Source organism: Ambystoma mexicanum, chromosome 1p (assembly GCF_040938575.1).
Source record: "Ambystoma mexicanum isolate Mex_15411 chromosome 1p, UKY_AmexF1_1, whole genome shotgun sequence".
In the NCBI taxonomy this organism is placed as follows: domain Eukaryota; kingdom Metazoa; phylum Chordata; class Amphibia; order Caudata; family Ambystomatidae; genus Ambystoma; species Ambystoma mexicanum.
In genome coordinates this window covers 445057190-445067969 of record NC_090921.1, presented here as the reverse complement: position 1 = coordinate 445067969, position 10780 = coordinate 445057190, and positions in this window count along the sequence as shown.

The following is a 10780-nucleotide window of genomic DNA, read 5'->3' as shown; positions in this document are numbered from 1 at the left end:
AAGGATAAATCACACCCTCCAGCTCGGAAAGATTTTAGCTTAGCAGCGGCCCTACTCAAATTGTTCAGATCCCCAGATGTGGTGGACACTTGGAGTCCTACATCCAGAGGAACGAGACTACTCGTTCTATTACTATGTGCATAGAACCTACTCTTGCATCAACCTGCTCCTGGCTTCCCCTCAAGTCTTGGCTTTCACTGACGATGTGACCATTGGCCCTAGGGTTCTATCAGATCACACCCCGATCATTCTAACGCTTAGAGCCCATAACCCTGACCCGGCCAGAGGCGGAGGTGGGCTCTATATGATCCGATCCTGGGAGACATGTCATTGAGAGATGCAGTAGCAAAATCTATCAGGGAGTTTTTTAGGGAAAACAAAAACGAAGATACCTCCCCAGCTAACACCTGGGACACAATGAAGGCGGTGGTGAGAGGAGCCCTAATTTCTCAAGGAACAGCTTACCATAAAAAGAAGCAGCAAGCCCGCCAGATGCTCGAGGACAAAGTACAGGAAGCGCAAGCAGTTGTAAAGCTATAAACTGGACCCCGAGGACCCACCGGGCCCTGCAGGCAGCCAGGAAAAAGCTTGAAGCACACTAAGTGGAGGATACTGCCCAGCTTCTAGCCAGAACTAAACAAAGCTACTACGCCAAAGGGAATAATGCAAACAAATTCCTGGTGGAGAAATTAGCGAAGGTCAGAAAGAGAAACACCATCCTAGGCCTTTGGGATCCCCAGGGTACAATCCAATTTGCGGATAGGGACAAGCTACGAATAGCAGCGGACCACCTTACAGATACTATGTCGGCATCACCGAGATCGCACGAAGAGCAACAGTCCTATCTGCGAGACGCAGCCCTCCCTCATATCACTCCCGCGATAAGAGAAGAGCTAGAGGCCCCGATCAAAAGCAAAGAGGTCGACGTTGCCATCAAAAGTCTCAAACCAAGAGCCCCAGGACCAGACGGGTACTCGACCCGATTCTATAAAATCTTCCGTCCCCAGCTGCTGACCCCCCTGACAACACTCTTTAACTCCTTCGCCCTCTCGGGGACGATTAACCTGTCAATGCAAGAATCGATCACAGTCCTCGCTCTCAAGCCGGGAAAAGACTCCAGGGATAACACGGCATATAGACCCATTTCCCTACTAAATCTGGATGCTAATATATATTCGAAAGTCCTGGCAAACCGACTGGCGAAAGTCCTCCCAGACATTATAGACCCAGAACAGACAGGATTTATAATGAATAGAGCTACTACAGACAACATACAAAGGGTCCTCAATTTGATTGAGGTCACAAATTTAGATTCACGAAAATTAGCAGTACTAGCCTTGGACGCAACCAAGGCTTTCGATAAAGTGGATTGGTCGTTCCTTCGACTCACCTTGGAATCCTTCCATTTTGGGCCCTCTTTTCAAAAACTCATCCTGGCGAACCACCAAGCCCCAAAAACCCTCCTCTGGATCAATGGCCTACTATCCAATCCAATCCCTGTAACATGCGGATCCAGGCAGGGATGCCCCCTCTCCACCTTGTTCTTCACTCTAGTTATGGAACCCCTGGTTCAACGATTCCGCCTCAACCCTAGAATTAAAGGCCTCCAAGTAGGCCCCTCTCAACACAAGATTGCGCTATATGCAGATGATGTGATGCTAACCATAACGGACACCGCTCAGTCACTGAGATCTTCCCTAGCAGAAATTCATAGGTTCGGAAGGGTATCGGGATTCTATTAACTTTGCAAAATCATCAGCCGTATGGGTGGGCCTGGAACCAGAAGACAAAATATCCTTCAGAACCCACTGCTCGATCCAATTGAGCGAAATCCCTGGAGGGCCCCCTAATGATTCTGTGGTGGCTAAAACTCTGGGACATCTTCATAGCGGAAAAGATCACAGCGGCAAATAGAGGACTCCTTCACCGCTTCACAAATATCTGGTCACCTGTGATAGACTGAGACCAGAGCTACCCAGCACTAACATATAAGCCACGTTTAGTGGCGAATGCCCTACTGGCCAAAAATAAGAATACGGTACAACGATCGGAGGAGTGAGAACTGGACAGTGATTGGGGGTAATGGGAGGAGGGACACCTTAAGGGAATGTGAATAGATGGCTTAATCAGTTGCAAAAATGTAAATCTCTGTAATGCATGATGCTCCTGTGTGCTGATCAAAAATAAACAAGTAAAAAAAAACAAATGGCCAATGGAGACTCTGTGCAGACCTTAGGGACCTGAACAAACGGGTCTACATCTCCCAATGGCCTCTTCCTTACATTGAACCAAGGGCTGGCCCAGATCCAGGGTTCAAAGGTGAACACCGCCAATGAACTGACAAATGGATACTGGACCGTGCCCGTCAATAGGGAGGACCAGTACAAGCTAGGCTTTACCTTCGTGGGCAGCCGTACACATGGACCCAGACTCCCTTTGGATACATAAACTCTGACGAGTTCAACATCTTCTTACACAAGGCCATGCACAACTTGGGTGAAAGGGGTAACCTGGCCTATGTGGATGATGTCTTGATTAACTCTGGAGGAACACATAGCAGAAATCTGTTATGTTTTGACCGAGTTGAGGGTTGCCGGAGCAAAACTGCCCTTCCAGAAGGCACAGTGGTGCAGGACCCGGGTCAACTTCTTGGGACATGAAATAACCCATGAGGTTCTCTGTCCCCAGACAAAGAAAGTGGAAGCACTACTAAAAGACCCTGCAACTCTGCGTGAGATAAGAAACCTCCTTGGAGTGACTAACTACAGTAGGAAGATCATTGAGGATTATGCAGAGGTCACAAGACCCCTGGTCGATCTGTTGAAGGAGGGGGTCAAGTAGGAGTGGGGTCCAAAACAAGCCAAGGCAGTAAAACAAGTCAAAAGAAGTCTCTCACAAGCGCCTTGTCTAGCTTACCCTGTCAAAAACAAGGAGTTCTTCTTGGAGACGGAGTTCTCGAATACATGCTTGACAGCAGTATTATACAAAAGGCATGACAAGGTCAATAAAGTAATCTCCTATACAAGTAAGACTTTATCCTCCGTGGAGGGAAAATTCAACGATTGGGAGAAGGCACTCCTGGCAACGGTGTGGGCATTGAAAAATTACCACCCGTTTATCCAGGGGGAGAAAATCATAGTTGAGACTCCACACCAGCATTTGCAATACCTCCAAAGAGACAGAATACGGGCAGGAAATGTAAGTAATTCAAGAATTATTTCCTGGATTCTGTCCATGCAAGGCTTTCCTGTGGAGGTCAGATATGGCCAAAACAAGAAGAGTCCCCTCGCGTAAGGTCTGGCTGACTTGCATGATTGTGCCAGAGAAAACTGTCTTGAGGTCGAAAGTCTCAAAACCCAGGACAACAAGGAGGCGTAACTGAATTCCCAACACAAAATCTATGAAGATGACAAGTGCGAGGGGATGCCCACCGTTTATGTGGACGGGAGCTGCTACCATGTTGGCAACAACGGGGAAAAGGAACTGGTGGCCGGCATTGGGAATGCCTTGGTGAATGATGCCCCGGAGCCCTCCGTTGGGTACAAAATCGGTCCCCGCAGTAGTCAAGTGGCGGAGTTGATGGCAGTTCATCAGGCCATCATCACTGCCATGCAACAGCAACTCCACAAAATGGTCATAATCACTGATTCAGATTATGTCCGGAACGGGTTTGTGGAGCACCTGATCAACGGAGGACCAGAGGCGTGCTGTGTGCAAAAAACAAACCACTTAAACATGGTAAACTCATACAAAATATTGATGATCTGGTCACCTCTAATGGGATGACCATCTATTGGAAAAAGATTAAGGGTCATTCCAGAATAGAGAGCCAGACAAAACTGGAAATGACCCGGCTGATCAATTGGTCAAACCGGAGCAATCCAGGGGGGATCTCCTTGAGATCGAGTCCCTGTTGGGGGAAATCCAGGTCACTGCTGTCACCAGGTCCCAGACAAACGCTCACAATGAACTCTCAACTGCCCAGTGGATTTAATCACGGCACAAAAAGGGGATCTGATTATTGGGAAATTTTACCAAAACATTGAGGACACTGAGAACTTTCCTCTGACGGAAACCGACTACATTAGGAAAGAGGACCTCAGGGTATTGATGAAGTGTCCCAAAATGTTCTGAATCCAAGATGGTTTGTTGGTAAGGAGATCCATCTCTGGATGTGACCAGTGGGTGGTACCTACCTCATTCCGAAGCCTGATGCCAAGTTACGCCCATGACGCGGCCACAACCAGTCATTGGGGGTTTCATACTACACTAGAAATCTTGAAGTAGGTTGGCCACACATGGGGCAGGACCGCAACCAATATTTGAAGGTGTTTTTTGTGTGTGCATAATTTCAGCCAAGTTCAATCACACACCGAGCTCCCCTCCAGAAGAAGGGGATGACACTGCCTTGGTCAGATTTACAAGTAGATTTCATCGGGCATGTGATTTGCTCCTCTAGGGGGAACAGGTACATGTTAACAGTAACTTGCTTGTTCACCATATGGGTGGAATGTCTCTCAGACCCAAATTGCAAGGCAGAAACAGCAGCTGCCCTGATGATCAACCACATCTTCTCGTGTTTTGGCCTAACCCTAAGCATTGAGTCAGACCGAGGAAATCACTTTACCAGCGAAGTGATGACAAAGATGGGGAGATACTTGGGGTAAAAGGAAACTTCATATTGCATACCACCGATCCTCTAGTGGGGGAGTTGAGAGGTACAATAAAACCATTCGAGCATTCTAAAAAAGTTTGTGGCAGATTCGGAGGCAAGTTGGGACATCCGATTACCGCTTGTCCTGATGGCCATCAGATCTACACCATCTTCTGCGAGCAAAACGTCTCCATTTGAGCTAATGACTGGGCGAAAAATGGTGCTACCTCAGCATCTGCTCAATAAAACACAAGAGCAGACACTGATAAACGCCTCCACAAGTCATGAATATGTTGATAATCTAAGAAAACACCTTCAGCATGCTTTTGTGTACGCTCAGCGGAATCTGGAGAAATCGGCAGAGGGGATGAAAACTCAACATGATTTAAAAACAACCAAAATGGAATACCAAGTAGGAGACGGTCTATTTGTACAATTCTCAGAGGAACCAGACTAAGGAGAGAAATGTTCTCCCCTCCTGGCGCGGTCCCTTTGAAATTGTAGACAAAATATCACCTGTCGCCTACTGAATCTGCATCTCCAAAGGCAAGCTGTCAGAAGAGAAATGGTTCCGCATTAATCAGTTAAAGAGTTGTCACGCCAGACACACTTTGCAGCTGACCGAGGAGCCAAAGAAAAGTCAAATAGAGGAGACACCTGAAGAATGAGAAGAAAAGCAGAAGGGAATAGGTAGGTCCCGAGGTATATCTATGTAACAGGGAGTACTTTTAATTATTGTTATAGAACACAAAACTATGGTGTAAAAGTTCAATCATGTCTTTGCATTGTCAAGTAATTATTTGTTGATATTGTTCAAGTACTTTAATAAATGTAAATGTATGTTTTGTCCCACTGATGTCAACCTTCTGGGAGGACTGTCAGTGAAATATTCTAAAACCGGTCTTTATCTATCTCCTATTAGAGTACTAATTCTATTCCCTTTTAGACCGATGAGGACCTCCCAGGGAACCTGGAAAGGGAAGGAAGGAAAGGGAGTGTCGCTCCACACTCTCCAACGAAAGAAAGATGGAAGATATGGGCGTGCTGCTCCACACTCTCCAACAAAAGACCAAAGGAAGATATAGGCTTGCCGCTCCCAGATGAAAGAAGAACTGTGGGGTACATATACCAGCCCAGTAGAACTCCCCTACATCACCAAACTTAATTTTCACCAGTTGCATGAAGAATGACTCCACTGGCTCTGCTGAGCACTTATTTCCTTGCATCAAAACTGGGTTTAGCAGTTACCAAAAGTAATAGCTGCGCTAGCTCTGTTGAGCACATATGGGGCAAGAGGAAACATAGAACACCCCGAAGATTGCTGCAGTTATATTCTTCATATGCACCCAAAAGAAGAATTCTAAAGCAGCCTGGAGCAGCGCTGCTATGCTGAAAGCTCAAGATTTCCAACTGAAAGAGAAAATGTTCTGTGTTTAAAATTACTGCGTACTGATGCTATTTCCATCTTTTCAACATAACACAGATAAGACACATTGAAAAAATCCAAGATTCAAAAATCCAACTCAACATGAGATATCCAGACATCCAACATTCACCCTGCAAAATTCCAGATTCCAGTGCCAGGCCAGGGGTAGCAGACAGCAGATCCAGGCTGAACCTCTAATCCAGAATTAAACCCTACAAAAATCCCAATAAATCAGAGAAAAAGGGGAAAAGGCTGCTGAACCCTTTTGGGATTATCCTGCTTTGCCCAACTACCTGCTTTGCCCAGCTGATGCGCCCTGCTGTCTATTGAGACTAGACTCCGGTTGCCCCGCTGTGTCCCTAGAAGAGAGCGCAGCTGTTGCTCAAGTGACTAAATCTTTGTCCCGTGTCCCGAGTCCTGGCTGGCAGTCGAAACTATTCCATTCAAGTGCTTCTTGTAAGTATTTCCCTTCCCCAGTAACCAAAAACTGCATCCCTTGCTTTGTTACCTGGTATTATGTCCAATCCCATAGAAACCCTATAAATACCCTAGCAAAATCCTTAAAATTGTCAGAATCCTCTGTGTATCCTGTCTTTAGGAAAATCTGTGTTAATCTCCATGTGTTAGCACAATTCTTTCCAAACCATTTCAGTCCGCTATATAAGTCCTTAGTACTATTTTGAATAATTAAATTCATCCCCATACAGAGCTGAACATGGTGTGGATAGGTTAGACCTTGTAAGTAACCTGCTCACGTACCGTGTCTTTCTTTAACAATCTAGCAATTAAATATATAGTTGCAGTAGAATAAATCAGTTTTCTAACAAAACCGAGTTGGCTGTGAAAGTGTTTCCCTTTTTAAAACTCAATTTCCTTTCCTTTCAAGAATCACATATTGTAACCCATAAAGTCACGCTTTCACTTTCATATCATCCATGTTATGAGCCTTAATAACTTAGCATTAAAACTGCATTCCAATTTTGTCTGTTTAGCGCATTTTCAAAGCCTTTTTTCTGTTTTAAACCCACGAAATGTAGCAATTGCAATTTTGCCATGCAGGATTCTTGCTGCACTGGGTTTCCAACAGTGTATGTCTGTTGTTTAGTCCGTAGCTTGTGAGTTTTATTGCCTCTTTGATACAGCCATACACATTCTTGCTTTATGCATTCAACTGCACATGTAAAACAACTGTTTAGTAATTCTGAGTGCCATTTTGCTCATTTTTCAAGGGAGCTCAATCCTATTTTTGCATCCCATTCAGGGGTGGTAGGTCGGATTTTCAATCCGATTTCTGCATAGTATACCTGACTCATTGCTACTCCTCTCCACTCACACAAAATCTGGTTAACAGGGGTTTGAGGGAGTGTTGCCGGGGGAATACTTAACTGTGGTGCCATTTAAAAGCACTACCCACAGGTAACCTTGCTTTCATTTATCTGTGCATTGTATATCTTAAACTAGAAATTTAAACTAAGTGTATTCTATCATTTTACTGTGTAATTATCACACTGGTGATTGCTGCCCTATATTGAATGTGTTTGATTTTATTCAAAATTAAATAAATAAATATTCTATCATTACACACCGGCCTGGTTCATGGTCCATTGAGACACGGGGTGTATGTTAAGGGGGGTGTGAGACGGGTTGGCTGCCTTCTCAAAGCTGAATCCAAATTCATAAACATAAAAGCATTTTGATTGTGCGCTGCACCCTTGGCCAGCATAAAGAGTCCTAGTGTGGAGTGTGACGCCTCTTTAAAATCCTTATCAATACAGGGTGGGATTGTGATTGGACATCTACTATCAGGTTGACAACTTATGCCTACCTCTAAAACATGTCATCTTCAATATTTTTAGGTACACGGTATATCATTGGTTCTCAAACTATAACACCCTCTGTTATACAGCCCTCTACAATTGGTTGGCAAGTTCGTGCCATGTCTGGAACAGTTGGTTCACTTAGCAGCACGTACGCGCATACACAGGTGCCAGGGGGTGGATTTGCCTTTACCTCCCCACTCAATTAGCCCAACATCTCTCATGACACTTGCCTTCTGCCATGAAGATTTTCTTTGGCCTTGCAATGTATTCTTGTCTCTGGGAACATAAGGGTGTGCGAGAATGCGCTATCGTTGTTCTAGGACTCCAAGCTCAACTCTATTTCCATCCTTGGCTCACTTGACTGGAGACCATTATTTGGTCCATTTTGCGTCATTTAAATGTCTTAAATGATTAAAACTTGCCACGCTCTGTGTTCTTTCTTCGCACCTTAACAAGGGATGATTCAGCTTCTCACGTTCACTGCCTTCAAGAATAGATAACAGAACTTGGCTGCTTCAGCTTTGATACCAGGCGAAACAGCCCCGCCATTCGTATCCACAATCTCAGCTAATTCTTGCTGCAACACAGTTCTCTGCATTTCCTCTCCATGGGTCCGGGCCTACTAAATTCATGACACTGATGTCACGCTGCTATACAATGGCGGCTCTGCCTGCAGTCTAGTCACTACATATAGCCAGCTTCTAAGATTACTAAGTCCACTTGCATTGCTACATCTGCACAGTTATTGAACGGCTTGCATTTTCTGCAGGCGTCACACATGTGCAATCTTCTTCTTGCACATGAAAGTTTAGTCAATTCTTAACTTCATCATCAGTTTCTGTAAAATCCATACATTCTCTTCATCCAGTATCTGCAAGATGTCACACTCGTCTCTTGTGACATCACTGGCTCCTCTTTCACTCTTTTTCATATTCCTTCATGGTGTTCCTCCCTCAGATTGTTGTCTCTTTGGGGATACATTTGATAAGGTTTCCAACATACTGGAGGTAGGGTGCGGGATTTCCTGCAGAGGCATGCAACTGCTCCTCTAGAGGATGTTTGTGCGATTCATCCTCAGACCTTCCTTCACAGACAGGATTCTTTCAAGATATAACTTTTGTGTCTCGTTGCCATTGCCGGGGGAAGATAGTCGGTTGGTTGAGTCATAGGCATCTTGTTTTTGTTCAACTGGGTGTGGAACTCCTTTTTCATTGTTAAGGCATTGTTTTGTTATTCTTCAGGAACCCTTTGGAACATGCGCTCGGCGAACCTTTTTTGGAGGAGGTTTCCACTCTCTACTCCCCGAGTATGGTGGAGATCTCTTGGTTCTTTGGTACGAGTAGGTATATTCCCTATGGCCATGGAGATTGTCTGAGGTAACAGAAGTGTTTATTCTCTGTTTTCCTCTCTAGCTATTAACAGTTTACGTTCCTCATTTAGAGTTAGAAACCGTGCATATGACGGCAGCGCGGATGGCAAGGTTACTTGGGAGTTCTTTTCAGGCTCAGTTGGAGGTGGCACCGAAATCTCCCTCCTCTCCTCAGAGAACCCTTTCTGGGGGCAGGAAGATCCTGTTCAATGTCTACAAAGTCAGAGACCAACAACTCCAAAAGCTCCTGGTCTATCTGAACATCCACGCCAGATAGGTTGGAAGCCTTTGGATTTTCCCCTATCTCACTAGTTTGAACTCGTGGGTGTAGTTCTGGATCTTTCTCAAAGAATATTTAAAAAAATTTAACTTTAAAGAAATGTAGGATTTGGCTTTAAATGTTAAAGACTGGCCGGCTCTACAGAAAGCATGTAGATCCAGGCACCAATGATTGGTGCTGCCTGGAGAGTGAGTCAGACAATTCCTGTCTTTTCAAGCTCAAGATATAGCAGCTGAATAATAATTAAATAAGTATGGGGATGTCTGGTTCCACATCATAGTAAACTTAGCATTAAAAATGATTTTATTTGACTCCTATAAAAGAGGCAGTTGATACTTAACATGGTTTCAGACAGTAGTCGTACCATGAATACATACAGAACAACATAATCGCGTTACTAGAGTGATGCTTCTTTAAGATGTAAAACAAGCCTATAAGTAGGTCAGCTATGCGGGTCGCCCAGGCCTTGTCTCTCGGGCACCCACCTCCAAATCACGAATAGGAAGCTGCTTTGGCACACGTACAAAACCTAGCATTAGGGCCATGCAAACCCCTTAACTTGTCTCCATCTTTGCAAGGACAGCTGTTTGTCAGCTGCAAACGGAAGCAAGTCCTCTAATTTAACAATGACGTTTGGGTGATAAAAGCTGATGGCGGCTTTTGCATCAGAAAGCCACCACATATCATCCATACGTAAATCTGCATCCTTTACTCAGACTATTAATTGGAGTCACAAAATCATTCTTTGCCTCATTTTTAAATAAATGTTTTTCTTGAGGTCTTTTCCCCTTTTTCAGAGTGTCACATTTTCTTTACATTGTGCATAATCACAAGCTGCAGGCTGTGTTTCTTTAAGCTTTCAAATTAAGTTGCAGAAACAACAGGAACATTATTAGTCTTACACAGCATTCCGTTACTTGTACTGCTCCTTTCTGATTGGCAGAACATAAAGCTACATTAATACATGTTTTGCTTAATGGATTGATGGTTTTGTCAGATTTCTTTTATTTTTGTACAAACCAGAGCTAAGGTCAATCATGGGTCCGTGTTGCAGACTGTGATTAAATCCAAACTTCTCCACGTAATTAAAGTATGTTGTCTTGGAAATCATTTTCTCTTACTACAAGCTACCTGCCAAATATGTTTAGTGCATTCTAGGGATTCGGTGTATAGACTACCCTTTCCGAAAAAGACTCAATCACAGTTTAATAGACTATACATGTAGCTACAT